Source organism: Camelus dromedarius, chromosome 25 (genome assembly GCF_036321535.1).
Source record: "Camelus dromedarius isolate mCamDro1 chromosome 25, mCamDro1.pat, whole genome shotgun sequence".
Classification (NCBI taxonomy): domain Eukaryota; kingdom Metazoa; phylum Chordata; class Mammalia; order Artiodactyla; family Camelidae; genus Camelus; species Camelus dromedarius.
In genome coordinates, this window is record NC_087460.1 from 27,126,336 (window position 1) to 27,153,572 (window position 27,237).

At 41.8% G+C, this 27,237-nt stretch overlaps 1 protein-coding gene across 12 annotated transcripts in view; it reads left to right on the plus strand.

The window, feature by feature from the left end:
- Positions 1–220: 220 nt before the first annotated feature.
- Positions 221–27,237, plus strand: part of LOC105084210 (ankyrin repeat domain-containing protein 26) — a 97,416-nt gene continuing 70,399 nt past the window's right edge. For 5 of the 12 annotated variants that reach the window (XM_064479191.1, XM_064479193.1, XM_064479189.1 and 2 more), the window contains exons 1-7: positions 4,459–4,667; positions 5,301–5,607; positions 9,988–10,088; positions 10,769–10,865; positions 12,551–12,625; positions 25,642–25,731; positions 26,985–27,132. The gene's annotated coding sequence lies outside the window, so the exon portion shown is untranslated. Of the gene's footprint in view, positions 357–4,455; positions 4,668–5,300; positions 5,608–9,987; positions 10,089–10,768; positions 10,866–12,550; positions 12,626–24,348; positions 24,367–25,641; positions 25,732–26,984; positions 27,133–27,237 lie in introns of those variants that run through there. The other 7 variants (XM_064479190.1, XM_064479200.1, XM_064479198.1 and 4 more) reach the window with 7 other exon arrangements.

Sequence of the window (27,237 nt, forward strand, 5' to 3'; positions counted from 1 at the left end):
TGTGGGGATAAGACAGTCACCTTGGCATTCAGGAAGATGGGAACAGAGAGGAGCTAAGGTTAGTAGCACTAGAGAACTACACTGCAACTCTGAGGGCTCATTGGGGGCGGTTTGGACTTGGTGACTGAAGTTTGCCACCAGTCTTTCAGTTCATAGGCCTCGATTTGCATAAAACATACGCCCTACATTGAGTGTCAGGATTTATCCCATCTCTCATTCTCATGGAGATGCTGACATTCCGTGCGTAGCTTTCCTCTCTGATTTTTCCATTGTCTCTCGGTATTTTTTCAGTACGTTGTTCCAAGGAGCTGCTGCCAATCAAGTGCACCTGAAATGAAGCTGACTTGCTTTCCTGGGTGAGTCAGGATAAGCTAAGTCATGCTTTTGTGAGAAAAAAAAAATGAGCCCCCCTCCCTCAAATCCCAGTGGTTTAATTTGTGTGCATGCCGCCTGCCCAATACTGATTACTTGTTTGTCAAAGAGAATCAGTTTAACAGCGTCAGAAACACCAGAATGGTATTTATACCCATTGGGGCTTACAGGGCATGTGGCCAGGGTCCATTATTGGCATAATACCTGTTTCTCAGTATCTTCAGCTGCAGAATGTGTGAGGTAATTGTACTTACCTTACACTATCATTATAATGACTATAGGAAATAAATAAAAAGTTCTTTGAACAGCATCCTCTGTAAGTGTACAGTAAATGTAACCAGTGGTTTTTACTGTTTATTATTATTAATTAGGATGCCGTTCAGTTGTTTTCCATCACTGAAGAAAATTACATGTGAATAGATTCTAAAAATGAGTTTGGATAGATTTCTAGGAGAGTTTCTTTCTCTTAAAGTTAATTACAAGTCAACATAACCTATAAACAGTGTTGTGGATTTTATATTTTCAGAAGGGACAGAGTTTGAGTCAGTTTGGAGATTTACTGGTTTTCAGTTAGAAAGGATTCTCTCTCTTTCAAATTTCATGTGTTCTGTGAATTTTTGAATGGTTGTTAATTATTCATGTAACAAGTATTAATTGAGCACCTAGTAAATTTTAGGCTCTAGGGACTAAATGGTGAACAACACACACTCCCTACTGTTGTTGAACTTTCATGCCTGGAGTGGAGACAGAAAATCTATCTTCATTTATATGTCATAAATGGTATCTGGGTACAAGATGCTAATGGAACCCACAGGAAGGTCACCTTACTCAGTCTCAGGGTTTTGGGTTCAGTGGTGCCTACGTCAAGCCCTGAGGAATAAGTGCAGTTATCTACAGGGAGGACACAGGGATCAGCAGAGCATGGCTATACAGAAAGCATGTTTACTGGATAGGTCGCCCCGCTCTTACAAGCTCCGTGTGTTTGAGTTGTCTTCGGGTGTGCTCTTTGTACAAACACATTTAGTAACAGACTCACTTCTCATAAATACAGAGCTTACCTACTATGTGAGACGTATTTTTAGGGTTTAGGTCAGTTTTCTAAGGGTAATTGAACACATTTGGAATGATTTTTGAATGGAATCAACTTTTGACATACGGTTTTTAAAATATTGACATCTTATATCCATCGAATACATTACTTTTCATTATTATTTACTCAAGGAGTTGACTGCTTGCATTGAATGTCCCCCATTTTTACTTTTGATGAATAAAGTGAAATAGGTAGTATTAATAAGCAATAAATTAAATAGACTAAAATCAATAAGGGAGTAAATTTACTAGTACAGTGTGAAATAATGACTCTCCTTACATATCTAAACATAAGAAATGGTGAGCCCTGTGTTCTAAACATTTGTTGCAATTCATGTTTAAATTTTTTTGTTGTTCATTTTTGGTTTAGAGATGCTCTCAAGTAATTTTCCACCAGTGCTAATGAGTGTACTGTTAGCAACTTCCAGATCTATCAGAGTTAAGTAACAGGCTTTTAGGAATAACTTTAATACTTTTTTCTTACTTGCTTAATATTTGATGAAAAAAAAGTGAGTTGAATTAAAATATAAATATTACTGACCTTAGGTGGATGAAACTGATGACCCATTAATGTTTAAAGTATGGGTTGATGGTCAGGAAATCTTACTTTATTAACACAGTATATATTGATATTGCTTTGGTGTGGGAGGTACCTGGATTGGCAGCATAGTATTTGTATTGTGAGGTCAATTGATGAAATAGAATGTAATACAACTTAAAATATTGAGCCGCCTCTAAATTTCAAAAAACTTTTACGACTTTAACATCATAGTAGCTGTATATTTATTTGCTGTCTACTGAGAAAATGAAACATGACTAAAAATACTATTATGAATTCAGAAACACTATTATATATTTAAATAAAATGTTTTATTCGATGAGTCAAATTTAAACAAAATATATGCAATTGCTTATGCATACACAGACATATATATGGATAGACAGACATTTTCAGTGTGTAAATCATTCAGTATCAGACAGTGCTTCTGGAATATATGGTGGTTTCACTTATTCTTTCTTATAATCTATAATCCCAGGCTCACAGGTTGGCAACTTCTGAATTATAAGTTGAAGATTTCAAGAAGAGTTGATTAACCTGGGGCACAAAGTCTTTGTGAGAAGAGTTAGTGAAATAGTATTAGAGTATAGATTTTTTTTTTTTTTTTTTTGGACAAAGAAATGACTTAAGTAAAATTTTCTTTTAGAAATTATATTTACAATGTTTGAAACAAAAATGGAGGGGGAAAGCCAGAAGAACGGAGGGAGGATTACTTCCTATAAGTACTACTTCGTATAAGTATAATGTGATGAAAAATGTGATCTGTCTTAGTGCGAGAGGGATGGGGTCCAGAAAATTTGGAGACCAAATCATAGGAGCAGACCTTGGTGATACATTTCACATTGCCAGCAAAATTCACATAAAGTTTAGATTAAATTCCTTAAATCAGAGAAACATAAGATATGTTTTAGATAAGGTAAAGAGACATTGAGGTATGGGTTATCTGCATTTTAATTATTGACAGTGCAATAATCTATAATATATAATTAATATCATGTAGGGTTTGATGGTACTATAACTTCTGGAATAGTTCATGCATTGTAATGTAACATTTTAATATTCTTTACTGCCTCAGATTTCCATGAAAGTTGCCTAAGATAAATGTTTACTTGAGATCTTTTAGTAAATGTGATAACTTTCCGTGAAAAGGAAAAAAAAATCAATGCCATGAAATTCATAGTTTTGTTACGTTTAAAGTCACTTCTTTAAATTCACTCATTTAATAAAAGCTTTATTGAGTGCCTACTATGTGCTAAGCAATGTCCCAAATTGTGGTGATAGAGCAGTGGTTGAGACAGAGTTCATCTGGTGGAGAATGACAGAAAAGAATTTAGTTAACAGTTAGTGATCATACTGTGGAGGATAAGGTGGTGGTACATGGCAGGATGACTCCATTAGATTGGTTTGGTCATAGAAGGCCTCTCTGACTATTGAATAGACAGAAGGAAGCAGCCATTGGATGTATGGAGGAAGGAACATTGTAGATAGAAGAGATGGTGCAACGACTCTAAACTGAGAATGAGAATGGATTGTTCCCAGATAAGAAAGAGTCTGGTTGGAATCTAGCAGGTGAAGTGGGCAAGTGACATGAGATGACGACAGAGAGATCGACAAGGGCCAAATCATTAAGGGCTTTGCAGGCCAGTATAAAAGATTTGGGTCTTATTTTAAGTTCAATAGAGAGCTATTGGGCAGTTGTAAGCAAGTGTGTTACACAGTGTATGTTTCCAGTTTTTGTACTGGGAGAGAGGGTTGGAGAAGATGAGAAATGACAGAGCTTGAACTGGGTGGTAGTCAAGGCAGTAGAAGGAATCGGGTTCAGAATCGTTACTGCATTGGATATGAGAGGTAAGGGAAAAAGGAATCAAAGATTTTTGGATTTGAGTGTATTGTTGAGATGAGGAAGATGGTTGAAAGGCATAGAGAAAGGAAAACATTAATATTAAGTGTACTCTTTTGATTGTGCTGGGTTTATGATGTCAAGTGGAGATGTCAAATAAGCAGCTTAGTCTCAAGCACTAAGGAGAGGTCAAGTCTGATGATGGAGATTTGAGAATCACTGGGTTATATTATGGCATTAAAAACCAAAGGCTTGGGTGAGAACTCCCTGGAGGAATTTGTGGTTATAGAAGAGAGAGAGGCTTAGGTCAAGCACTTACAACATTTAAAGGTAGGTCAGAAAAGAATGGCTCAGCAAGGGAGACAGTTTTTTTTTTTTTTTTTTTTTTTTGGCTTCTAAGAATATAAAAATCTTTCTTAGAATCTTTATTCTCTGAATAAACTAGAAGACTATTCTGTGAGTTTAATAATGCACAAAGCCATTGGGTACTAAAATGTAAATACCGTGTACGGTTGAATTTTAATGGTAACTATTTTGTTACTGCAAAAGTTGAAAAGTGCATGATGAACACAAAATCACACTTTTGGAAATTATTTAACAGATGAACATATTTGGGAAAAGTAAGGAATGTAAAAGGAGCAAAACAGTTGTGAAAAAACACAAACGGTAAAAGTCAAGATATTATAGTCCTATTCCTTATGTGGGAGAAGAAAGAAAAATGAAACTAATAGAAAACTCCATCCCAGAAATACCTGAGAGGAGGAAGGAGGCTGACGTGCAAAGAAAAGGAGGGAAACATAAGAGAAGGTAAAGCTATGAAGCTGGTCCATAGATTTAAATAATTAGAGGGAGGGCTGGCGGTAATCTTTGTGCGTTACCCCAACAAACTGCAGGAACAGGTAAGGCATTAAACATGGTGTGTTTTAACACCAGGTGATGACTTCTGTGAAAGTTAAAATCACCACCTGCCATTTCTATAACAGTCTACCTACAGAAAAGTAAGGTAAAGGTGGGTATTAGGTTTCAAGACTTCTAAAACCCAGTAAGACTAGGTATTTTAAACAATTTAAAAGCGTTTTTAGTAGAATCCCATCAATTGGGAGCATAAGGTACTGGTTTCATTCAGTTAAGTTTGAAGACGTGTAGCCTCCACCTGAAATGTCAACAATAAGTTCAGTTTTGAAGTTTCTTTTATTTTTTAATATGTAATGACTTTAAATTTAAAGTTAAAATAATTTTAATTAAAGTATAGTCAGATTACAATGCTGTGTTAGTTTCTGCTGTACAGCACAGTGAGTTTCTTAGTTTAAAAGTATTCTGGAACTCCTATTGAGAATTTCACTGTGAGAGAGTATTCATAATACCTTGGAAGCCCTCAAGTATTAACTTTGAAGTTGGCTTCCTTTAAAAGGCCAGAAAAGAAACCATTTTTCTTTACAGGTTTTAACACAAGTAACAGCGCTACTTCTGACGCATTTGAGTCCTCTGCTCCTTCAGAAGAAAGGCGGCCCTTCCCTTAACCAATCAGACGAGTCCTTGCGGTCACCTGACAGCGGACACGCGTTCTCATGGGGGGGGGGGCTCTGCCGCCTTCTGGCCTCCGGCGCGGTGCTCGCCTCAGATGTGGAAAGACCGAGAAGGCGCGTCCCGACCTGGGGAGCGTGCAGATTCTGACAGGACTGTCGCCGGCGTTGGAGGTGTTGCCGCAGTCGTGGATATGTGGATACGCATTTCCCTCATGTTAAAGGTAAGGGCGGTGCCAGAGGCGAGGGCGGTACCGGGGGCAGAGGCGAGGAGCGGTGTTCTGGTCTCTACAGATGTGGTGAGCGGAAGCGCCGTGGGGCTGCTGTGGCTCCGGCTTCCATTCTCCTACCCCGTGTTCGTGTTCCCTCCCCCGTCTTCGGTCCTCCTCCCCCGTCTTCGGGTCCCCTCCCCAGTCTTTGGTCCTCCCGCATCTTCAGGTCCCCCCCAACCCCTGTCTTGGGACCTCCCCTCCAGTCTTCGGGTCCCAGAGGGCGTGGCCTTCCTGACCCGGGCCTGGCCGGCTTCGTTCCGCTGGCCCCCCAGGCCTGCGTTAGCCTCAGAGGAGGTGCCGCCGGAGCGCTCGGGGTGAGCGGGGCCAGCTTTCTGTTCGGAGGACGGAGGACGGTTTGGTAAGAGCACTGCGAGCTCGTTTTGTGTCATGTGTGCGACTCTGACGGACTGGTCAGTACGGATATGAGGGCCTTGGAGACACTTCTCGTGGGCAAAATGGGCAACATTTAAACTAGTGTTCCCTTAGAGTTCTGATTTTGGTTGTCTGGATCTACATAGGTTTTGCTCTCAGCTCGGAGTTCGTCGTAAATTTTGACTTTTTATTTTTTATTTTTTTCCTTTTCTATTTCCTCCTCTTTGTTCTGCTGGTGGAATTGAGTTATCGTTGACTAGATAGTTTTTGCCCGCTTGTGGCTTTCAGCAGGTGACCTGCTTGTGTGTCACTAATAAGAATCAAGGTGGTGGAGGGAGCAGTTAAGCACCCAGAGCCCCTGCGCCGCTCCTGAAGGGTCCTTGCTGCCCTGTTAGTGTGTAAATTCTAGAGCTGCATATTTCAGCCTAAGGCCAACTTTGCTTTCAGCCTCTGGCAACATCTGTTTCTGCTTTCAGGACAGCACATCTTTGTCTCAGTAATGGAAACCGTTACTGCAGTCCAAATATTCAGTACCACAGGCTGATGATTTTTTTCTTCAGATTTCCTTTGTTGTTTAAGTGGCAAAATTCGGTTGAAGCATCCAAAATAGTTATGCCCAGAGGATGTTTTCTTGAGAAGAGTGGACGTGGTGTAGATAACTTTAAATGGTGTAATATGATCTTAAGGACTTTTTTTTTTTTTTTTTACTATCTCCAACAGACTGAAATTTTCCTACTTTTACAGTTCCATATTTATTACTTATCTTTAAGCTTAGATATGATTTGAAAATTGCATTTTAACCCTCCTTCTCCTCCTATTATGTTTTCACTGCAGTAGCTCCTTATTGCCTGAAGTATACAGTCCTTGGTCTGACACCTGTCTTGTCTGAGGGCCTGTCTCTCACTCTCTTTCTGAGTTTATGCTATAAGCCTCAAAGAGGAAACTCTCTGCTGTACTTGATGTTCCCATATCTCTGCCCCTTTGGGTACCATTCCCTTAATTAGGGGGACCATTCCCTCTTAGAGGGCCAGGGAGGCCCAGGCCACTTCCAGTTATGAGGTTTCTGCTATATTAAAAATAAAAATCTCCAAACTAGTTTCTAAAAGTTTTGATATGTCTTAAATACTTACACTTAGCCCCTTAACATCATTAATATTGTTAACCTCAAACCCAATGTACATACAGATTTACTTGGAGACAGCATCTCTGAGTATGTAACTGTGAGGCCCAGGCCAGAGGGTCCTACTGGCTTCTCGCATGCCTCACCCTACAGGAATCCCACATCTGCTGGGGAACTACCACCTGTCCTCACGGCCCAAAACAGGGAACTCTGTTCCAGTTAGGCTGGCTGAAGTGATCTGTTCTCCCAGTTCTTACAGCACTTTGATTACAGTTCAGCTGGCGTTTCCAAAATACTGACTCACAGCATTTTGTGGATGTATTTTACCTTTCTTGATAACAAGCCCCCTTGGGATGGGGATTGTGCTCTATTAATATTCAGCACATGCTTTACACATAGTATATTCAGGGAACCAGGATGAATTAACAGATCTGTTTATCATAACATGGCATGAGCTTTCACCTGAATTCAGTAGTAAAAATATAAGCGCTGGTATTTTGAGTCATCTTCTGATGGTTTAGTGAAATCCATATGGTTTTACAGGTTTGTATGTGTGTGCGCTTGTGTTAGGTCATTGAAATAGGAATATTTATGGAATAACTTAAAATATATTTTTAAAGCTTATGCTCCTTTGATTTTAAAGGTTGTGTTAACTCCTCCACATCCTTGTTTATTGAGTACCCTGCTTGGTGCTGGGAGTTCAGTTGTGAGCCTGTGTCAGATAACTTACAAAAGGCAGCAAGAAAAAGACACTCAACAATCACATTGTGTAATGAGGGCCATGAAGGAGAATGTGTTTTGTTATTTGTGGAAGCAGATGGCATATGATTAATTTGTAAGTAGTTAAAGAGTTTTAGCATATTGGAAAGAAATTAATTCAATAAAGGCATCTCAGCCGGGATTTGACAGGCCGAGGTGAAGAGGATGTTGTGAAGAGGCAGAGAGCTGGTTGAGAGGAGGAGGTGGAAGAGCCGGTTGTTGCTAAATCTCATGCATCCACTGGCAAACTTTCAATCTTATTGATTGGAAAAATTATTGATAAGATAATGGTATGTATGTCAACTGTCAGAAACTTCTTTGGTCTTGTTTTTAAGAGAAAGAAAATGAAACCCCCATATTTGCTGGTGCCTTGAGGTTAGCATATTTAGGCAGAAGAGACCGTTGGAGTTGAAAGGCCTGTAGCGGGAACCAGGATGACTCTTCATGCTGTGACTGCCCTTCATCTAACTAGGAAGTCGGATTTCTGGGAAGGTTCTGGCGCAGTTAGTCTTTAAGAGCTTAGGCAACCATCGGCATTGGAAAGTGTTGTAGGAACACTGTAGGAGTGGTGGTGATGTTTACTGAGATGACTCCAAGGAAACAGGTGGTTGTGCTCAGAGTGTCTGAAACTCTTGCAGTGGTCAGGTAATAGTGAAATAAGCACAGCGTTTGGTGTTACTCATCGTTTTGTTTTTCTTTACTTATCATTTCAGAACTCACGTATTACGGCTCTCAAAGATACAAAATATGATATTCTTTTAATACATTTGTTTTTAAGAAGGAACATCTGAAATTGGCAATATCTGAATTTTGAAGGAAATTTATTGGCCTCAGTTTTGATACCTCTTGGGCAGTATTGCCATCTAATGACTGTTACATCAAATTGTAGATAAAAGTTCCCAAAGAACCCTATAAAATTAAGACATCAGTCCAGAAGATTTTACCTATTTCATTGTCAAAACAGTGTCACACCGTGATATGTAGAAAACTTAAGCCTCTAAAACAAAATAGTCTGTTTTAACAAATAAATGTATGATAGTACATTCATTTATGTGTTTTCTTTTTTACTTGAAGTATTGTTGATTTGCAGTGTCATATGGCATAGTGATTCAATTATAAATATGCATTCTTTTTCATTATAGGGAATTATAAGATACTGAATGTAGTTCCCTGGGCTGTATATAGTAGGACCTTGCTGTTTATCTATTTTATGTATAGTAGTGTGTATCTACAAATCGTGAACTCCTAATTTATCCCTCCCCACCTTTCCCCTTTGGGAACCTTAAGTTCGTTCTCTTTGTGAGTCTATTTCTGTTTTGTAAATAAGTTCATTTGTATCAGTTTTTCTGGATTCCACATATAAGTGATATCATATAGTATTTTGCTTACTTTGTCTGGCTTACTTCACTTAGTATGACAGTTTCCAGGTTCATCTGTGTTCCTGCAAATGGCATTATTTTTTTCTTTTTTTATTGCTGAGTAGGATTCCATTGTATAAATACACCACAGTTTCCTTATCCAGTCATCTGTCAGTGGACATTTAGGTTGTTTCCATGTCTTGGCTATCGTAAATAGTGCTGCTGTGAACATTGGGGTACATGTATCTTTTCAGATGAGAGTTTTTTCCAGACATATGCTCAGGAGTGGGATTGCTAGATCGTATGGTAACTCTATTTTTATTTTTTTAAGTAATCTCCACACTGTTTTCCATAGTGGCTACACCAAACTGTATTCCCACCTACAGCATAAGGGGGTTCCCTTTTCTCCACACTCTCTTCAGCATTTCTCCTTTGTGAACTTTTTAATCATGGTCATTCTGAATGGTGTGAGGTGATTCATTTGTGTGTTTTCTGTTAGTGGCTTAAGTAGTAACTCTTAGAATGAAGCTGAAAAATACATAATATCAAATATAAACTCTAATTTTTTTTGACCAGTCTCTTAATTTTTGAGGGACGGGATTGAAATAGATGTTGTCTATGGACATTTCCAAATCTGTGATGTTGGTTAGAGTTGCCAGGAGCACTTACGTGTGAAGAGTCACCCTGAGCCTGAAGTGATGCCTCGTTTTGCCTCCAATGCAGCACTTTGTCCTACGGCAATAGCAGCTTGCACGTGGATGCCGCCTTTCAGCAGACCCTCTGGAGCCTGGCCCCCATCAGCTCAGGAAGTGAAGCAGCCCAAGGTAAAGACACCACAGCAGTGAGGAGGCTGTTCCCTTGATGCAGAGTTGACAGTCATCCCTAATGATGATAGGGATGATGATAACGAGCAAATGCATTAGAGCTCTTTGTGTCAAAGTAGCCTGTAACGCAGATGCGTGACATTAAAGACTCTCATGTAAATTGTTACTTAAAAGTGAAGTTTGTGTTAAGATCTGTCCTTCCTTATTTTTACATTTCTGTTTATTTGTGTGTATTTTACACGTGAGCTTTCTAGGGGTTATTTTCTCCAATGTTCTGGCCTCAGGATATTGCTCATTTAGGCTAATGTCGAGATGTCTCATCCTCCGGGGTGCGGGACTTAGACCCGGAGCACAGTAGTGCCTGCGCTTCAGGGTTTCCAGGGAAATAGCTCTGTTCTGATCATTCTCACTTAGATGGTCCAGAATTGAGCCTATCCAGGCTTGTCTGTTCAGTGGAGGGTCTTTTGAGGCTACAGTCATGGATTCTAGACTTGGGAGCCCAGGGCTCAGAGATAGAAGGCAGGTGGCAGCACCTGTGTCTGCGATTTTTCCCAGTTACCTAAGCCTCACTAGGCTTCTGGATCTTTGACTATGAAAATAGAAGGCTGAACCAGGTGATCTGTCCATCTGTCAGCATCTGACCATGACTGTTCCAATGTGACTGGTTTCGATCTTTCCAGGGTATCTCATCGGCAGTGACGTCCTCAGGTTGCTTCATGGACACATGGACGAGTGCCTCACTGTCCCCTCAGGAGAACATGGCGAAGAGCAGCGGAGGTTGGTACCTGAGCCCAGAGCCTGGAGCCTCGCACCTTCTTGCCTTGACACAGTTCCTTAAGTTCAGGATGTGTCTCGTCAGGCCATTTGCATAATAGAAAGTGGGCCACTAACGTTATCTGTCCACTAAAGTGATCCATTTGCTGGCCTCCTCTGAAGTTTTTACTCATGTTATGTTTTGATTCCCTGTCAATAGAATTGATAAAAATTTTTGTCCAATTAAAACATGGTAAGAAGCATTGAATGAAGTAAACTAAGTGGGAGGAGTGAAACATTCAGCTACTTAAAACCTCATTAAATGTTCATTAGTTTCAATTAGTCTTCTTTCTGGAATGTTCAGTCTCATACTCAGTTTCAAAATCAGAGTTCTCAAATGGCCCAGAGGTTCAGGTCCTTTTTATGTTGTCTTCTATTTACTGACATAGAAGATAAAATTGACCACTGTCCCTAGTAGTTTATGTGATTTTAATTCCTCTCTCATGTTAATCTCATTTGGCATTGGACCAAGACTGCAGGGGTCTGGATCATGGGGGAAAGTGCACAAAGTGACTGAAAAAGAAGAGATTTTTTCCCCCAGACTTAAAAGACATTCTTATGGAGCAAATGGATGCCCATAGGGGGAAAAAAGAACAAAAAGAAAAGATCAAAAGAACCGCAGCCTAAGCCTCACACTTTATACAAACCCTAATTCAGATGGGTCATTTGTGTAAATGTAAAACACAAAACTATTGAACATTTAGAAAAACTCTTGGAGATCACAGTTTTAAAACTTGACATAAAAAACATGTCCATGAAAGGAAAATATTGATAAACTGGATCTCACCAAAATGAGAAAGTTTTGTTCTGTAAAAGCCCCTGTGAAGAGGATGAAGTGTGAGGCCCAGTGGAGAGGGAGGCAGTGGGTCCTCTGGAAGTAAGCGGTACATGCACAAGCTTTGGTTTCCTTAAAGCAACCTTAAGGGATTGGTACAGAGACCAGTTCAGGTTTAAGTATGTACATTACTTAGCATCACGTCTGGCATATTAACAGCCTGTTGTAATGAGAGCTTTGGAACTTGGGTGTGTGTGATGCACATCCAGAGAAGTTTCTCTTTGTGTGTGTGAGACTGTTCTGTTGATATTTATATTTTTATGTCTCACCATTTAGCAGATTGTTATATTAAAACATTAAAATTAATGGGTTCTTACATTTCTTCTAAATGTTTTAAATATCTGGAATAGAATTTAGAACTTCAAATATATGCATGTGTTGAAATATAATATATTAAACTACACCTGAACTCATAGCTGAGTGCTTCTGTGGACTGAAATTAGATGGGTAAGGTGAATGTGTTCACTGGAGGGAGGGGAGAGGGAGAGAAAGAGAGTGAGGGAGGGGGGAGGCAGGGAGGGAGAGGAGAGGGGAGGGAGAGAAGGCCAGGGGGAGGGAGAGGGAATGAAAGGGATTAGAGGGAATAAAAGAGGAGAGGATGTGTTTAAATCAAATGTGTATTCAGATCACTGTTGTTATTATTTTGCTATTTTTATTTCCAGTTATATTCTCTCCTACCAAAAAGTATAGCTTTTACTGTTTATCCAAAGACTTCCCATTTGTTCCTCTCTTTAATTGGCTTGAATAAATAGAGTCCAAGAATGAAAAGTTAACATTTTGTTTTGTTTTGTTTTGTTTTGTTTTGTTTTAACAGAAGTGTTCACTACGAAGTTGGTGCTGTATCTGTTCACGCACGTTCCCTGTGGAGGCTGGAGACACTGAGGGTTGCGTAAGTAGAGCTTGGTGCATCCCATGCTCTGAGGGTGCAAAGTGCTTCCACTGCTCTTGTGCTTTTGTGTAAAATGGCCACGCTGATGGCCAGCTTAAAGACTTAAACATGTAGACAAGACACTATAAACCTTTTAGAAGAAAACATAGGCAAAACATTACCTGACATACACCTCAGCCATGTTTTCCTAGGGCAGTCTACCCACACATTAGAAATAAAAGCACAAATAAATGCACAAATGGGACCTAACTGAACTTACGAGCTTTTGCACAGCAAAGGAAACAAGCAAAGTAAAACGACACCCTATGGAATGGGAGAAAATACCTGTAAATGATTTGACTGACAAAGGCTTAATTTACAGAAAATACAAACAGCTCATAAAATTTAATAACAAAAAAAAACCCAATCCAAAAATAGGCAGAAAACCTAAACAAGCATTTCTCCAATGAAGACTATAAATGGCCAATAGACACATGAAAAAATGTTTAATATCACTAATTATCAGAGAAATGCAAATCAAAAGTACAATGAGGTATCAGCTCACACCAGTCAGAATGGCCATCACTCAAAAGTTCATGAATGATAAATGCTGGAGAGGGTGTGGAGAAAAGGGAACTCTCCTACACTGTTGGGGGTATGTAGTTTGGTGTAGCCATTATGGAAAATAGTATGGAAATTCATCAGAAAACTAAAAATAGACTTACCCTATGATCCAGCAATCCCACTTCTGGATATGTATCCGTAGGAAACTCCAGTGCGAAAAGATACCTGCATCCCAGTATTCATAGCACCACTATATACAACAGTCAAGACATGGAAGCAAACTATAGAAGCAACAGATGACTGGATAAAGAAGATGTGGTGTATTTCTACAATGGAATACTACTCTGCCATAAAAGGGATAAAATAATGCCATTTGCAGCAACATGGATGGACATAGAGATCGTCATTCTAAGTGAAGTGAGCCATAAAGAGAAAGAAAAATACTGTATGATACTACTGATATGTGCAATGTTAAAAAAAAAGACACTAGGAATTCATCTACAAAACAGAAAGAGACTTGCAGACTTAGTAAATAATTGTATGGTTGTATGGTCACCAGGGAAAGGAGGTGGGAAGGGATAAATTTGGGAGTTTTTATATATGGTGGCTAACATTTACACATGTTAACCACTATATATAAAAATAGATTAAAAAAATGCTTCTTATGTATAGCACAGAAACATATGTTCAGTATCTGATAGTAACCTGTAATGGAAAAGCTGCTACAACCACCAACTGAGGAAGGAAGAAAAGAAAGGAGAGGTAGTTATCCCGGGCTAGAGCCCAGTCCTGGGAAAGTCCTTGACTGCTGCTGATGCTGCCCCCTCAATGCACTGCGCCCTCCTCCCAGGAGCAGGCTGACATGAAGACATGCATCCTGTGAACCTGGGGCAGCAGAGGCCGCCCCCAGGACAGGCCCTAGGACACATGGGAGCTAGTCCACCTGCTGAGGGAGGGCAGCACCCCTCCCTGTAGCCGCCCTCTGACTGCACGGTGCCTACCTCCCCGTGGCCTCTGTAACATTGCTTTTGGTTTTGTTTTTCCATAGGAAGAGCTAAGCATCTCCCTTCTGGCTGTGGCTTCACACTTAGAACAGCAGTGCCTACCCCAAGATTATGCACAGAGTTAGTATAGTTACTAAAAGGGCTTCATTTTGTGCATCTCATCTTTAATCCATCTGGATTTTCCTCTCAAAATGCAAAAATGCAAATTCATGTAGAAAACAATTCACCAGTCCCTGCTTCAGATATGCAGGCAGACACAAAAAGCCACCTTTTGTATGAATTCTTTGATAGGGAATCTCCAGGATGGGTGGAGAGAGAGAGAAAGAGAATGGGGATTAGGCCTTGTCTTGGGCTGGGGGAGGGAGGACATGGGTTGTGCTTTGGATACAAGCTTTTACGTTGAGGAAGGAAGTAGTCTGAAACCAGCCAGTGGTGTTGGTCTCACAGCATTGTAAATGCATTTAATGCTCTTGAATTGCACAATTTAAAATGGAAAAAGGCTGAACTTCATAATTGTAAACTTAAACCATAAAAATAGAATATACTGTAATAGAAAATAAGAAATCTGACTCCATATTAGATATGCTCTTTTGGCTTAAAACACTGCCTTGTTTTCTAGGCTTAGTCTTGCTAGCTCTGCACCTTTTGTAAAACAGTGTTGCCTTTAGCCTGAAATAGACAGGAGAGCCTATTCTCAAGGCTCTGACCTTTAAGGATATTAACCCTTTTGCACCAACATAAAGACAACCATTTGCAGAATAGAAAATAACACTTATTTTGTTAGAGGTTTTACAGGGCCAGCATGACCTGACCAACGTGGACAGCTGCAGACCAAGTTAATGGCAGACTGACGTCCTGGAGAACCATCTTCCCCAAGTCAGACTTCAGGCTCCTTTTCTAGTAAAAGGGGGAGGGGATGTGGTTGGTGCAAACTTCTTGGTGTAGGACTTTTCATGTTCTTGGAATCCTTTGCAGCTGTCCACATGGGTCAGGTCACGGTGCCCCTGTAAAACCTCCAACAAAACAAAGGTTATTTTCTATTTTGCAACTTGTTATCTTTATAGGAGTGCAAAAGTGTTAATATCCTTAAAGGTCAGAGCCTTGAGAATAGGCTCTCCTGTGTATTTCAGGCTAAAGGCAACATTGTTTTACACAAGGTGCAGACCTGGCAAGACTGAGCCTAGAAAACAGGACAGAGTGTTAAAATAAAAGGAACAGATCTAATACGGAGTCAGATATTTTCTACTACGTAGTGCCTTGGTAAGAGGTAAGAGGATATTTCTGAGTGGGGCTTCCTCTGCCTCAGGCTGGGGTTCACGCAGGAGCCCTGCCAGGTTCACCATAACTGTGGACCTGATCTCCTATTATAATTACCTATCAAAGTCCCTTCAATTGCCTGTAAACTATATGGGGGGAGGGGGAGGCGACGTCTCATTGGCGGGTGAAGGTCAGTCTCTCCGTAGGCAAAGACCAGGGTTGTGGAGGGTTCCAAGGTGGCCTGGCCAGTGCAGTTGCCTGCTTTGCTCTCTAGCCTTGGCTTGGACACTTTCGAAGCTCCCATCCCTCTTCCCTCTGCCCTGGCGTGAATAAACAGGGTCCCTGAACCCACCAGGATTGAGCCCAGGCCATGCACATAGCCCACCTGCCTGCTATCTGTCCCCAGGCTCAGCTGCACACTCCGCACCACCCTCACCCCTGCAGGTCCACGTGCCAAATGTCTCCGCCCTAGGGGTCTTGATCATCAGGGCCATCAACAAACCATGGCCCAACTGCCAGTGGTGGGCAGCCTAGGACTACCATGACCCGCTGGCTCAGAGGAGGCACAGAGCACAGAGCAGGGGTCAGGGTGCAGGGGCAGGTATTGGAACCGCCTCCAGCCTCACCCGCCACGCCCTGTAGCCTCCAACACTAGCTGTGCAGCAGCACACTAGGCTGGATCCCCGCTGGTGGCAGTCCCCATGGGGACCAGAGCCCAGACCTCCACGCCCCACACGCAAGGTGATGGGTGAAGGGGTCACCTGGGGTAGGGATGCACTGGGAGGGGGGATCCCACGGTGAGGGGGGACACGCTGAGGGGTGAGGGGCCGCTCAGAGAGGAACTGACCCATCGGAGGGGTGAGGGGGACCATCTTGGGATGTTGGGGGTCCTGCAGTGAGGCATGAGGGCTGAGCTTGTGGCGTGGGGGCCATAGGTTACTAGCGTGGTGGAGTGTCGGGGCGGGGACCTCGGTGTGAGAGGAAGTCCCATTTCATGGGTCCGGTGGGAGACTTGGGGGCTTGGCTGTAGGTGGGGGGGGGCAGTCACAGGGTTTGGGAGGGAAGGCGAGCAGGGGGAGTGGGGCTAGGGGGTGTGGCCTGGCCCTGAGCTGGTCATGGTTTTGGTTGGGTGCCAGGACCGGTAGGTGATGGGATGGGGGTGTTAAGGATGGAGACCCGGTGGGGCGGGTAAAGGGATGGGCCCCCCGCCCCACTGCCAGGCCCTTGCCCCCAGCCCCCAGCCTGGCACCAGTCCCCACCTCCCAAGCAACAGGAGTTCCAGCCTGAGCGTCCGCGCTGCGGGCGGGAGGAGGAGGGGCGCGCATGTGCGTGGACGCACAGATGCGCCGACCGGACCCGCCCGGAGCGTGTGAAAGCCGGGCGGGAGCCGAGTGCTCCCGGACCAGGTTCTGGAGGAGGAACGTGGCCTGGGATCTGGGCCGCCGCGTGCTGCCGCCTCCGCTGCCGCCGCCGAGCCGGTGAGGGGGCGCTTGGTGGGGGCGCGCAGGTCGGGAGCCGGCGGGTGAAGCCTGGGCTGCGCTCGCGGGCAGCGGTGCGTAGGTGAGGCCGGGGCCTCGCGACCCGTTTGGACCCTGAGGTGGGTCGGGGGCCGCCGCGTGGTTCGTGGTGCCCACTTTTCCTTCCCGCTCATTAGTACTACGGGCGCCTCTTCGTTGCCGCTTGTACCCAGGGGATAGCGGATGCCGCCACCCCAGGAGGTGGGAGGGCACTGGATGGCAAGGGAGCACGTACGACTGGTCTTCAGACCATGGCCTGTTCCCAGGAGGCGGGTGTGGTGCTGTCAGGGTGCGGGGGCGGTGGCGACGGCGAGAAGGTCTACCCTTGGGAGCCTGTGAATTTGCTCCCGTCTCTCATGAGTCCTGTCCTGGGGGCAGCTTTTGTTGTCCAGATTTGCAGGGCCTCTGTTGCAGGTCATTTCTGCCCCTGGGAGATGAGGAGGTGCTGTCGGGGGGCGGCGGCAGCGACGGTGGGAAATGGGAGCAAATCCCCGCGCTAGCATGTGGCAGCCCCAATCCCGCCACCGCCGCTGCCCCCTGCAGCACAAGCACAGGTCCTGCCTTCCAGGAGCAGGCTGACCTGAAACTTGAGTCCTGCGAACCTGGGGCAGCAGAGGTCAAGGCTAGGACACGCCGGTGGGCAGTTTGAAGCAATCCACAGGCTCGCAGAGACGGACCCCTACACCTGCCGCTGCTGCCGCTGACTGACCACACCGCGCCCTCCTCCCAGGGGCAGGCTGACCTCGGGAAGTGCCTTGGGCAGCAGACGCAGTCCTCAGGCCATGTCGCGGGGGGAGATAAGAGCAAATTGATCAGCTCGCCGGGGGCAGCGCCCCTCTCGCTGCTGCCCCAGGTTCGCTGGACACTTGTTTCCAAGTCAGTGGGTTCCAGGGAGGCAGGCGTGGTGCTGTTAGGGGGAGGCAGCGGGGAGGGGTTGCTGCACTCCGATGGGAGGGGGAGGGACTTGCTCCCATTTCCCCAGGGGCCTGTCCTGGGGCGGCCTTTGCTGCCCGAAATTCACATAGGAAGCCTGTCTTCGTGTCAGCCTGCTCCTGGGAGGAGGGCGCAGTGCGGTCAGTGGACAGCCTCAGTGGCTGGCAAGGACTTTCCCAGGACTGGGCTCTAGTCCAGTATAACTGACTCACCTTTTTTCTCTTGCTTCCTCAGTTGGTGGCTGTAGCGACTTCTCCATTTTAGGTTATCACCAGGTATTGAACGTAGGCTTGTGTGCTATACAGAAGAAACTTTAAAAAAAAATCCGTTTTTATACAGTAGCTGACATCTGTAAATCTCAATCTCCCAAATTTATCCCTTCCCACCCCCTTTCCCTTGTAACCGTAAGATTGTTTCCCAAGTCTGAATCTTACTCTCAAAAGAGGAGTTCACAGTGTCTTCTTTTTTGTTTAAGATGGCGCGTATTAGTGATACCATATGGCATTTTTCTCTTTCTGGCTCACTTCTCTTAGAATGACAGTCTCTAGGTTCATCCATACTGCTGCAAATGGCATTGTTTTATCCTTTTTACGGCAGAGTAGTATTCCGTTGTATAAATAATATCAGAACTTACAGTCACCTATTGCTTCATTTCAGTTGCTTCCACGTCTTAGCTAATCTGTATAGTGGTGCTGTATATACTGGGGCGTAGGTTATCTTTCTGCATTGGAGTTCCCTCTGAATACATACCCAGAAGTGGGATTGCTGGATATTTTTGGTTTTTTGAGGGATTTCTATCCTGTTTTCCATAATGGCTACACCAGACTACATTCCCACCAGCAGTGTAAGAGGGTTCCGTTTTCTCCACACCTTCTCCAGCATTTATCATTCATGAACTTTTGAGTGAGGGCCATTCTGACTGGGGTTTTGTAGTTTTGATCTGCATTTCTCTGATAATTAGCGATACTCGAGCATTTTTTTGTGTGCCCGTTGGCCATTTGTGGTCTTCATTGGAGAAATGCTTGTTAGGTTTTCTGCCCATTTTTGGATTGAGTTGTTTGTTTTTTGTTACTAAGTTTTATGAGCTTTTAATATATTCTGGAAATTAAGCCTTTTGTCAGTCGAATCATTTACAGATATTTTCTTCCATCCTGTAGGCTGTCATTTTGCTTTGCTTATGGTTTCCTTTGCTGTGCAAAAGCTTGTAAGTTCAGTTAGGTCCTGTTTGCTTCTTTATTTTTGCTTTTATTTCTGTTGCTTGGGTAGACTGCCCTAGGAGAACATGGCTGAGAGCTTATGCCAGGTAATGTTTTGCCGTTGGTTTTCTTCTAAGAGATTTATAGTGTTTTGTCTGCATGTTTAAGTCTTTAAGCCACTTTGAATTTATTTCTGTGTATGGTCTGAGAGAGTAGCCTGACTTCATTGATTTACATGCAGCTGTCCAATTTTTGCTACATCTTTTGCTGAAGAGACTGTCTTTACTCACTGCGTGTTCTTCGTCGAAGATTGATTGACCAGAAGTTTGTGGGTTTAATTCTGGGGGCTCTATTCTGTTCCATTGTTCCGTATGTCTGTTTCCCCCCACCCCCTTTTCCAGCTTTATTAGGTAGAATTGCTACAGTTCAACCACACGTACACATTATATTGCATGTAGATCCGTACATATGCTATACTGCACTATTTTTTAGTTTGCCTACATGTACTATTTATCATTGTTAGGAAGAGGTTAGATTTTCAAACTTACATAGTTATTAAAGGAATAAAGCCAACTACAAAGTAAGAATCAACAGAATGTGGTGATCTAATCATGGACAGTCCGATGTGCTTACACATATTCAAGAAGTCAAAATGATAATTAAGTCCATTTGTGGCCTTATTATTACTGTTACTATTTTTTAGATTCCTCATATGAGTGATGTCATATGGCTTTTTTTTTTTTTTCCTCTTTCTGGCCCATTTCACTTAGAATGACAGTCTTCAGATCCATCCGTATTGCTGCAAGTGGCATTGTTTTTTTCTTCTTTTGTGTTTGAGTAGTGTTCCGTTGTGTATATGTACATGTTCCTTATCCAGTCATCTGTTGACAGACAGTTGGGTTGTTTCCGTATCTTGGCTATCGTAAATAGTGCTGCAGTGAACATTGGGGTGCATGAGTTTTTCCCAGGACTGGGCTGTATCCCAGGATAACTACATCTTCTTTCTTCTCTTTCTTCCTCAGTTGGTGGCTGTAGCGACTTTTCCATTTTAGGTATTACCAGGTATTGAACATAGGTTTCTGTGCTATACAGAAGAAATTAAAAAAAAAAATCTCCTTTTACACATAGTGGCAAACATTTTTAAATCTCCCTTCCCACCCCATTTCCCTGGTAACCATTAGATTGTTTACTAAGTCTGCAAGTCTGTTCATGTTTTGTAGATGAGCTCATAGTGGTTTTTTTTTTTTTTAAGTTGCACATATAAGTGATATCATGATAGTTTTCTTTCTCTTTCTGGCTCACTTCGTTTAGAATAATGATCTCTGGGTCCATTCATGTTGCTGCAAATGGCATCATTTTATCCTTTTTTATGGCAGAGTAGTAGTCTATTGTATAAATATACCACGATTTCTTTATGCAGTCATCTGTTGCTTCATTCAGGTTGCTTCCATGTCTTGGCTGTTATATTATAGTGGGGTTATGAATACTGGGGTGCAGGTATCTTTTCGCATTGGAGTTCTGTCCAGATATATACCCAGAAGTGGGATTGTTGGATCACAGGGTAAGTCTATTTTTAGTGTTTTGAGGAATTTCCATACTGTTTTCCGTAATGGTTACACCAAACTGCATTCCCAGCAGCAGTATAAGAGGGTTCCCTTTTCTCCACACCCTCTCCAGCATTTATCATTCATGAACTTTTGCATGATGGCTGTTAGGACTGGGGTTTTGTAGTTTTGATTTGCATTTCTATGATAATTAGTGATATTAAGCATTTTTTCATGTGTCTATTGATCATTTGTATTTCTTCCTTGGAGAATTGCTTGTTTAGGTCTTCTGCCCATTTTTGGATTGGGCTGTTTGTGTTTTGTTATTAAGTTTTATGAGCTGTTTATATATTCTGGAAATTTAGGCTTTGCCAGTTGAATTATTTATAATTATTTTCTCCCATTCTGTAGATTGTCGTTTTGTTTTGCTTATAGTTTCCTTTGGTATGCAAAAGCTTATAAGTTTAGTTAGGTCCTATTTGCTTATTTTTGCTTTTTTTGTTTGTTTTCTATTGCTTGGGTAGACTGCCATAGGAGAATGTTGCTGAGATATACATGAGGTAATGTTTTGCCTATGTTTTTTTCTAAGAGGTTTATAGTATATTGTCTATATGTTTAAGTCTTTTAGCCATTTTTGAATTTATATTTGTGTATGGTGTGAGGGAGTAGTCTAACTTCATTGATTTGCATGCAGCTGTCCAGTTTTCCCTACACCATTTGTTGAAGAGACTGTCTTTACTCCATTGTATATTCGTGCCTCCTTTGTCAAAGATTAATTGACCAGAAGTTTGTGGGTTTACTTTTGGGCTCTCCATTCGGTTCCATTGATCCGTATGTCTGTTTTTGTATGAATACCATGCTGTTTTGATTGTAGCTCTGTAGTATTGTGTGCAGTCTGGGAGGGTTATTCCTCCAGCTTCATTCTTTTTCTTCCATAATGCTTTGGTAATTCTGAATCTTTTATTATTCCATATAAATTTTAGGATGATTTGTTCTAATTCTGTGAAAAATGTCCTGGGTAATTTGATAGGAATCTGATTAAATCTGTAGATTGCTTTGGGTAGTATGGCCACTTTAGCAATATTAATTCTTCCAATGCAAGAACATGGGATATATTTCCATTTCTTTAAGTCCTTTCTAATTTCCTTAGTGTTTTGTAGGCCTTTGCAGATGTGTTTCACTTCCTTGGTCAGATTTATTCCTACGTATTTTATGTTTTTGGGTGGTTTTAAAAGGGATTATTACTTTCGTGTAGAGAAATGCCACTCATTTCTGTATGTTGTTGCTGTGTCCTGCTACCTTGCTGAATTCTTTCAGTAGCTCTTACAGTTTTCGTGCGGAGCCTTTAGGGTTTTCTGTGTATAGTACCATGTCATCCGCATAGAATGACAATTTTACCTCTTGTCTTCCAACTTGGATCCCTTTTCTTTCTTTTTGTTGTCTAATTGCTATTCTAGGATTTTTGATACTGTACTGAATAGAGCTGGTGAGAGTGAGCATCCTTGTCTTGTTCCAGATTTTAGTGGAAAGGCTTTCAGCTTTTCACCGTAGAGTATTATGCTGGCTATAGGTTTGTTACAAATAGCTTTTACTATGTTGAGATATGTTCTCTCTGGACCCACTTTGGTAATACCATGGGCTCAGTGCAGTCAGGGGGCTGGGAGGATGGTAGCAGCGGAGGCAGCAGCGACGGGAGGAGGGGGGCTGCCCCTTCCAAGCCAGTCATTTGCTCCCATCTCCCTGTGGCCTGGCCTGGCCTGGCCTGGGAGCAGCCTCTGCTACCCCAGGTTCACTCTAGGCAGGTCCCCAGGTCAGCCAGCTCCCAGGAGGTGGGTGTGGTGTAGTCAGGGAGCAGAGGGCACCTGGGGGAGGGGGCCTGCCTTGGAGAAGCTGGCCTATTTGCTCCAGTCTCCCTTGCGGCCTGGCTTGGGGGTGGCCTCTGCTGCCACGGGGGGGTGGGGGTCACCTGACCAGTACCAGCTGACCCCATCTCACCAACCTCCAGTAAGTAAACTGGGAAATATGTGTCCTGCCACCAGGGACAGCAAAGGGTGCCCACAAGCCAGGTGTTGGGGAGACAGGGAAGACTGGGGCAAATCCAAAGGCTTCCCCAGGGCAACCCTCCTCCCCTTGCCATTAGCTGTGTATTCTTGCTGGATTTTAAAATTTTGTCAATCTAGTGTATGTGTAATATTTCATTATGTTTTAAGTTTATGTATTCTTAATTATTCATGAGATTGGTAGCCTTGTTATGTTTGTTGGCCATTTAAATTTCCTTTCTGTGCTTGTTCAAGTCTTCTGCTCATTTTTCTGGTGGAATGTCTCTTGTCTTTACTGATCTGTAGGAGTTCTTTATGTAGCTGGATGTTAAGTCTTTTTCTCAGTGATACCTGTTGTAAATATTCTCTCTGGCTTTTTTCTATGGTTCTTTTTAATAAAAACTTTTTTTTTCTCAAGTAGTCAAAATAATTTTTTCTTTCCATATCAAAGGAAAAGTACTCCTATATTATTATCTAGAAGTTTTTTTTTTTTTCCATCTTTAAATCTTACATCCATCCGAAAGCAGTTTTTGTATATGGTTTGAGGTGGAGAGTCATGTAATTTTAAAAAATATGGATGCCTAGCTCCCCCAGCAGCAGTTATTTTGAAAGGTTGCCTTTCCCCATGCTCAGCAGTGTGGCCTTACCATGAGTGTAGCAAGGGTCTATATGCTTGGTCTGTTTTTCTGGGCCCTTTTCTGTTTGATTGATGTTCGTTTCTACATCAGTACCACACTGTCCTAAATATTATTACTTTATTGATATCTTTAAGAGAGTATTGACTATTCTTGACCTTTGATACTTCCAAATACACTTTAGAATCAACTTGTCAAATTGCACCGCAAAACTTTTTTAACCTTCTGATTCTAATCGGGGTTGCACTGAATCTGTCATTCAATGTCAGTTTAAATTGACATCTTTACATCATGAGTCTTCTATTTAGTGACCATTTGGCATAACCCTTTATTCAGTTGTCTTTCTATAAAGTTTTTAAATTTTCTCTGTAGAGATTTTTCATCTCTAGATTGTTAGGTTTACTGTCACAACTGTATATTTTTTAGCACAGTAGTGCTATTGTTAATAATTAAAAATTTTTTATTTCTAACGTGTGCAATATTTACTATAAAATTTTTATGGAAGGCTTTTATTTCTAGTATGCTAACAGTTTTTCTCAAGAATAAATTTCATTACCTTTTCTCCCTTATATTTTCGTTATAAATTTTTTTAAACATTTTTTATTGATTCATAATCATTTTACAATGTGTCAAATTCCAGTGTTCACAATTTTTCAGTCATTCATGGACATATACACACTCATTGTCTCATTTTTTTCTCTGAATTATCATAACATTTTGTGTATATTTCCCTGTGCTATACAGTGTAATCTTGTTTATTCTACAATTTTGAAATCCCAGTCTATCCCTTCCCACCCTCCACCCCCCTGGCAACCACAAGTCTGTATTCTCTGTCTATGAGTCTATTTCTGTCCTGTATTTACGCTTTGTTTTTATTTGTTTTTGTTTTTGTGTTTTAGATTCCACATATGAGCGATCTCATACGGTATTTTTCTTTCTCTTTCTGGCTTACTTCACTTAGAATGACATTCTCCAGGAGCATCCATGTTGCTGCAAATGGCGTTATGTTGTCGTTATAAATTTTATTGATGTTAAAGCACCCTTGAACTCTGGATAACCGTAACTTGATCCTAGTATGTTATCCTTTTTATACATTTTGTGTTTTGTTTTTATTTAGGATGTCTGTTTGTATCAGTGTTCACGATAAGATTGATCTGTGATTTTCCTTTTCTTTCTTATCTTCTGTTGGGTTTAGGTATCAGAATTTTGTTAGCCTTATACAGTGAGCTGAGGAAGTTTCCCTCTTTTCTGTTCTTTATGAGATTTAATGTTGGGAATAGTTCTTCCTTAAATGATTGCTAGGACTTAGAGTGAAGCTATTTGGGCCTAGAGTGTTCCATATGGGAAGATTTTTGACTATTCAACTTCTTTAGTGGTTAAAAATCAGCACAGCTTTTCCATTTCTTACATCAGCTTAGTAAATTATACTTTTCCAGGAATTTACCCATTCAGATTCTCAACATTAATTCATAATAGTTTCTTCTTAATGTCTGAAGATCAGTAGTAACATTTTCTTTATTTGTGATACTACCTTCTCTGTTTTGAGATGTATAAAGTGGTATGAACTAGTTATTTCTATCAGCTAATTATTATTCATCTACAAATACTATCATAAAATTACTAGATATAAGTTTTGCAGTCATAATAACTTATTTTTATTTGGTAATATAATATGTTGATCTGTAGCCAATCTTTGCATTTTAGCAATAGAATATGCAATTGAAAAGGTGTAACAGGGTCACAGAAACCAAGCACGAAAAGAGTTTCAAGAAGAAAAGAAGAGCCAGTGGTACTGAGGAAGGTTCAAAGAGAGGGCAGATTGGAGGTCTTAGATTCAACAGAAATTGGCCTTACCAAGAGTGGTCAACCTCTTAGAGTTATGACCTTAAGTTCCTTTCTTAAGACACTTCTGATTTCAAAATCCACCAGGCATCAGAAGTAAAATTTCAGAATTCTTAGCCAGAGAAATTGCAGCTATATTCCTTTTTTTCATTTCTTTAAAGTTAGGGCTCTAAGATCAAGGATGAAATTCCCTGAGGGGAGTTTGGGGAGGTGTTTTTTCCTTTTCATCCTGTAGGTGTCGTCACCTAAGTCCTGAATGTTTAGTGCTTTCATTTTCTAAGAATTCTGAATTATACCTTTTATATCAAAATCAGGTTTTTCACATGGTACTTTTAAAATTTTGCTAAATATGCCTTTAATTAAAATTGAGGCCCTGTGTTGAGGTCTCCTGAAAGGCAGTGTAGAAGCCCATGAAAATTTTGAAGGAGGTGATCATGCTTCACATCTGTGGAAATTCTATTTAAATTTAATGTTAAAGATCATTTCATCTTTGCCTTTCATTCCAGGAACTTGTGTCCCTGAGGCCTGGTAAAGCTGCAGAGCTGGTTGCTACTCACTTTTCTAAACAGATTGAAACAGTCCTTAAAAAACTTCAGGTAAATTTTGCACTCACCCTAGACATCATAACCACAGAGGCCCCCCCCGCCCCATATCTTCTGCTGTAGTAGCTGCAACGGTATTCTCTTTGGGTTTCATGTAATTTATTCAGACTTCTGTCATCCTCACATTGTTAATGATGACTAGAATTTTTCTTGGAAAATCTTAATTGGAATATAGCTGTATTAATGTTGAATACTGAGATGATCAGTTGGAAGTACTGTATGTATCATGCAGCTAGTATTCCACTCATCACCACCACGGCATTGCTGGGAGAGTGCTTTGCTCACTACCTTTATGGCCACTGAGTGGTAGAGATAGGGAACAGGACGGTGACAGGGACACGTAGCACAACCCAGGGTCCCCACGTGGCAGTAATAGTAGTAGGAGACACGTACACAGGATGGAAACCACAGCAGTGAGTGGGAGGCAGCTGGCATAAGAGACAGAGATGCGGAGTTCATTCACTGACACGCTTCATTTTCCCACTACTGTGCCCCCCACCCCCCACCTCCCACAGTATGGTAGTCTCTGGGGGGCACAGATAAGTGTACATTGTTTTCTTTAATTTTTTCATAGGAGCTGAGAAGCACTTGTATAAGCACAGTACAGTGTTAAAAGCTCTACACCAGACATAGTAAAAAAGTGCTGCAGGAACAAGAGGAGAGAGGGATTGACTGTGTGAGAGAGTCAGACAGGAGTTCCTAGATACGCACGAACTGGGCTTAAATAATTTATCAGTTGTCTAGGCAGAGAATTGGGCAGGAGTTCTAGATAAAGGGTCCTGGGTGTGCAGAGACTTAAAGGCACAAAGCGTCATGCATTTTCAGAGGATGACGTGTGGGCGATAGCAGAAGATGAAGCTATAAATATGTTGGGGGGAGAAGTTAGAAGTATAGAGACTGGAAAATAGGGTTTGGGGGCTTACAGTGAACAATTTAATATGTAAAGCTAAGAAATAATATACTGAATCTTCTGTGTGCTGGAGAATTACTAAGTGTTTTACGCAAGGGAACTATACCATTAGATTCAATTTATAGAAAGTTAGCCCTGTAGTGTGAATATGACTTAGAGGCGCCACCGCTGAATATTGTTACTGAAGATTGTTTTTCCACTTAAATGAGAAATACCATGCTTTAGAAGGTCTCTGATGTAATTTGCAGTTTTACCTGGCCAAAAAGCAGTCTTGGTAACGTACTTTTTACCTGTAGCTTTAATTATAGATGTGATTACATAATGCTTTTTGTTTTAGAGAAGATGTCGTTGTAAATCAAGAATTGCTGCAAACGTCTCCGTGTGTCGCAGAGCAGTTCACTGAGCTGTTGTGTCCGTTCAGCCCCAACCGGGTTATAGAGATGCTGCCAGGCCTGGAGTGCTGCCACCTGGAAGAAAGCATTCAGGTGAGACCAATGGTGTAGAGGAGGCAAGAGTCAACTTCCCTTAATCATTCACCATTGTATAAATGAGCAAAGGGAGACTCATATTAAATTACCTGCTTAAGTTTA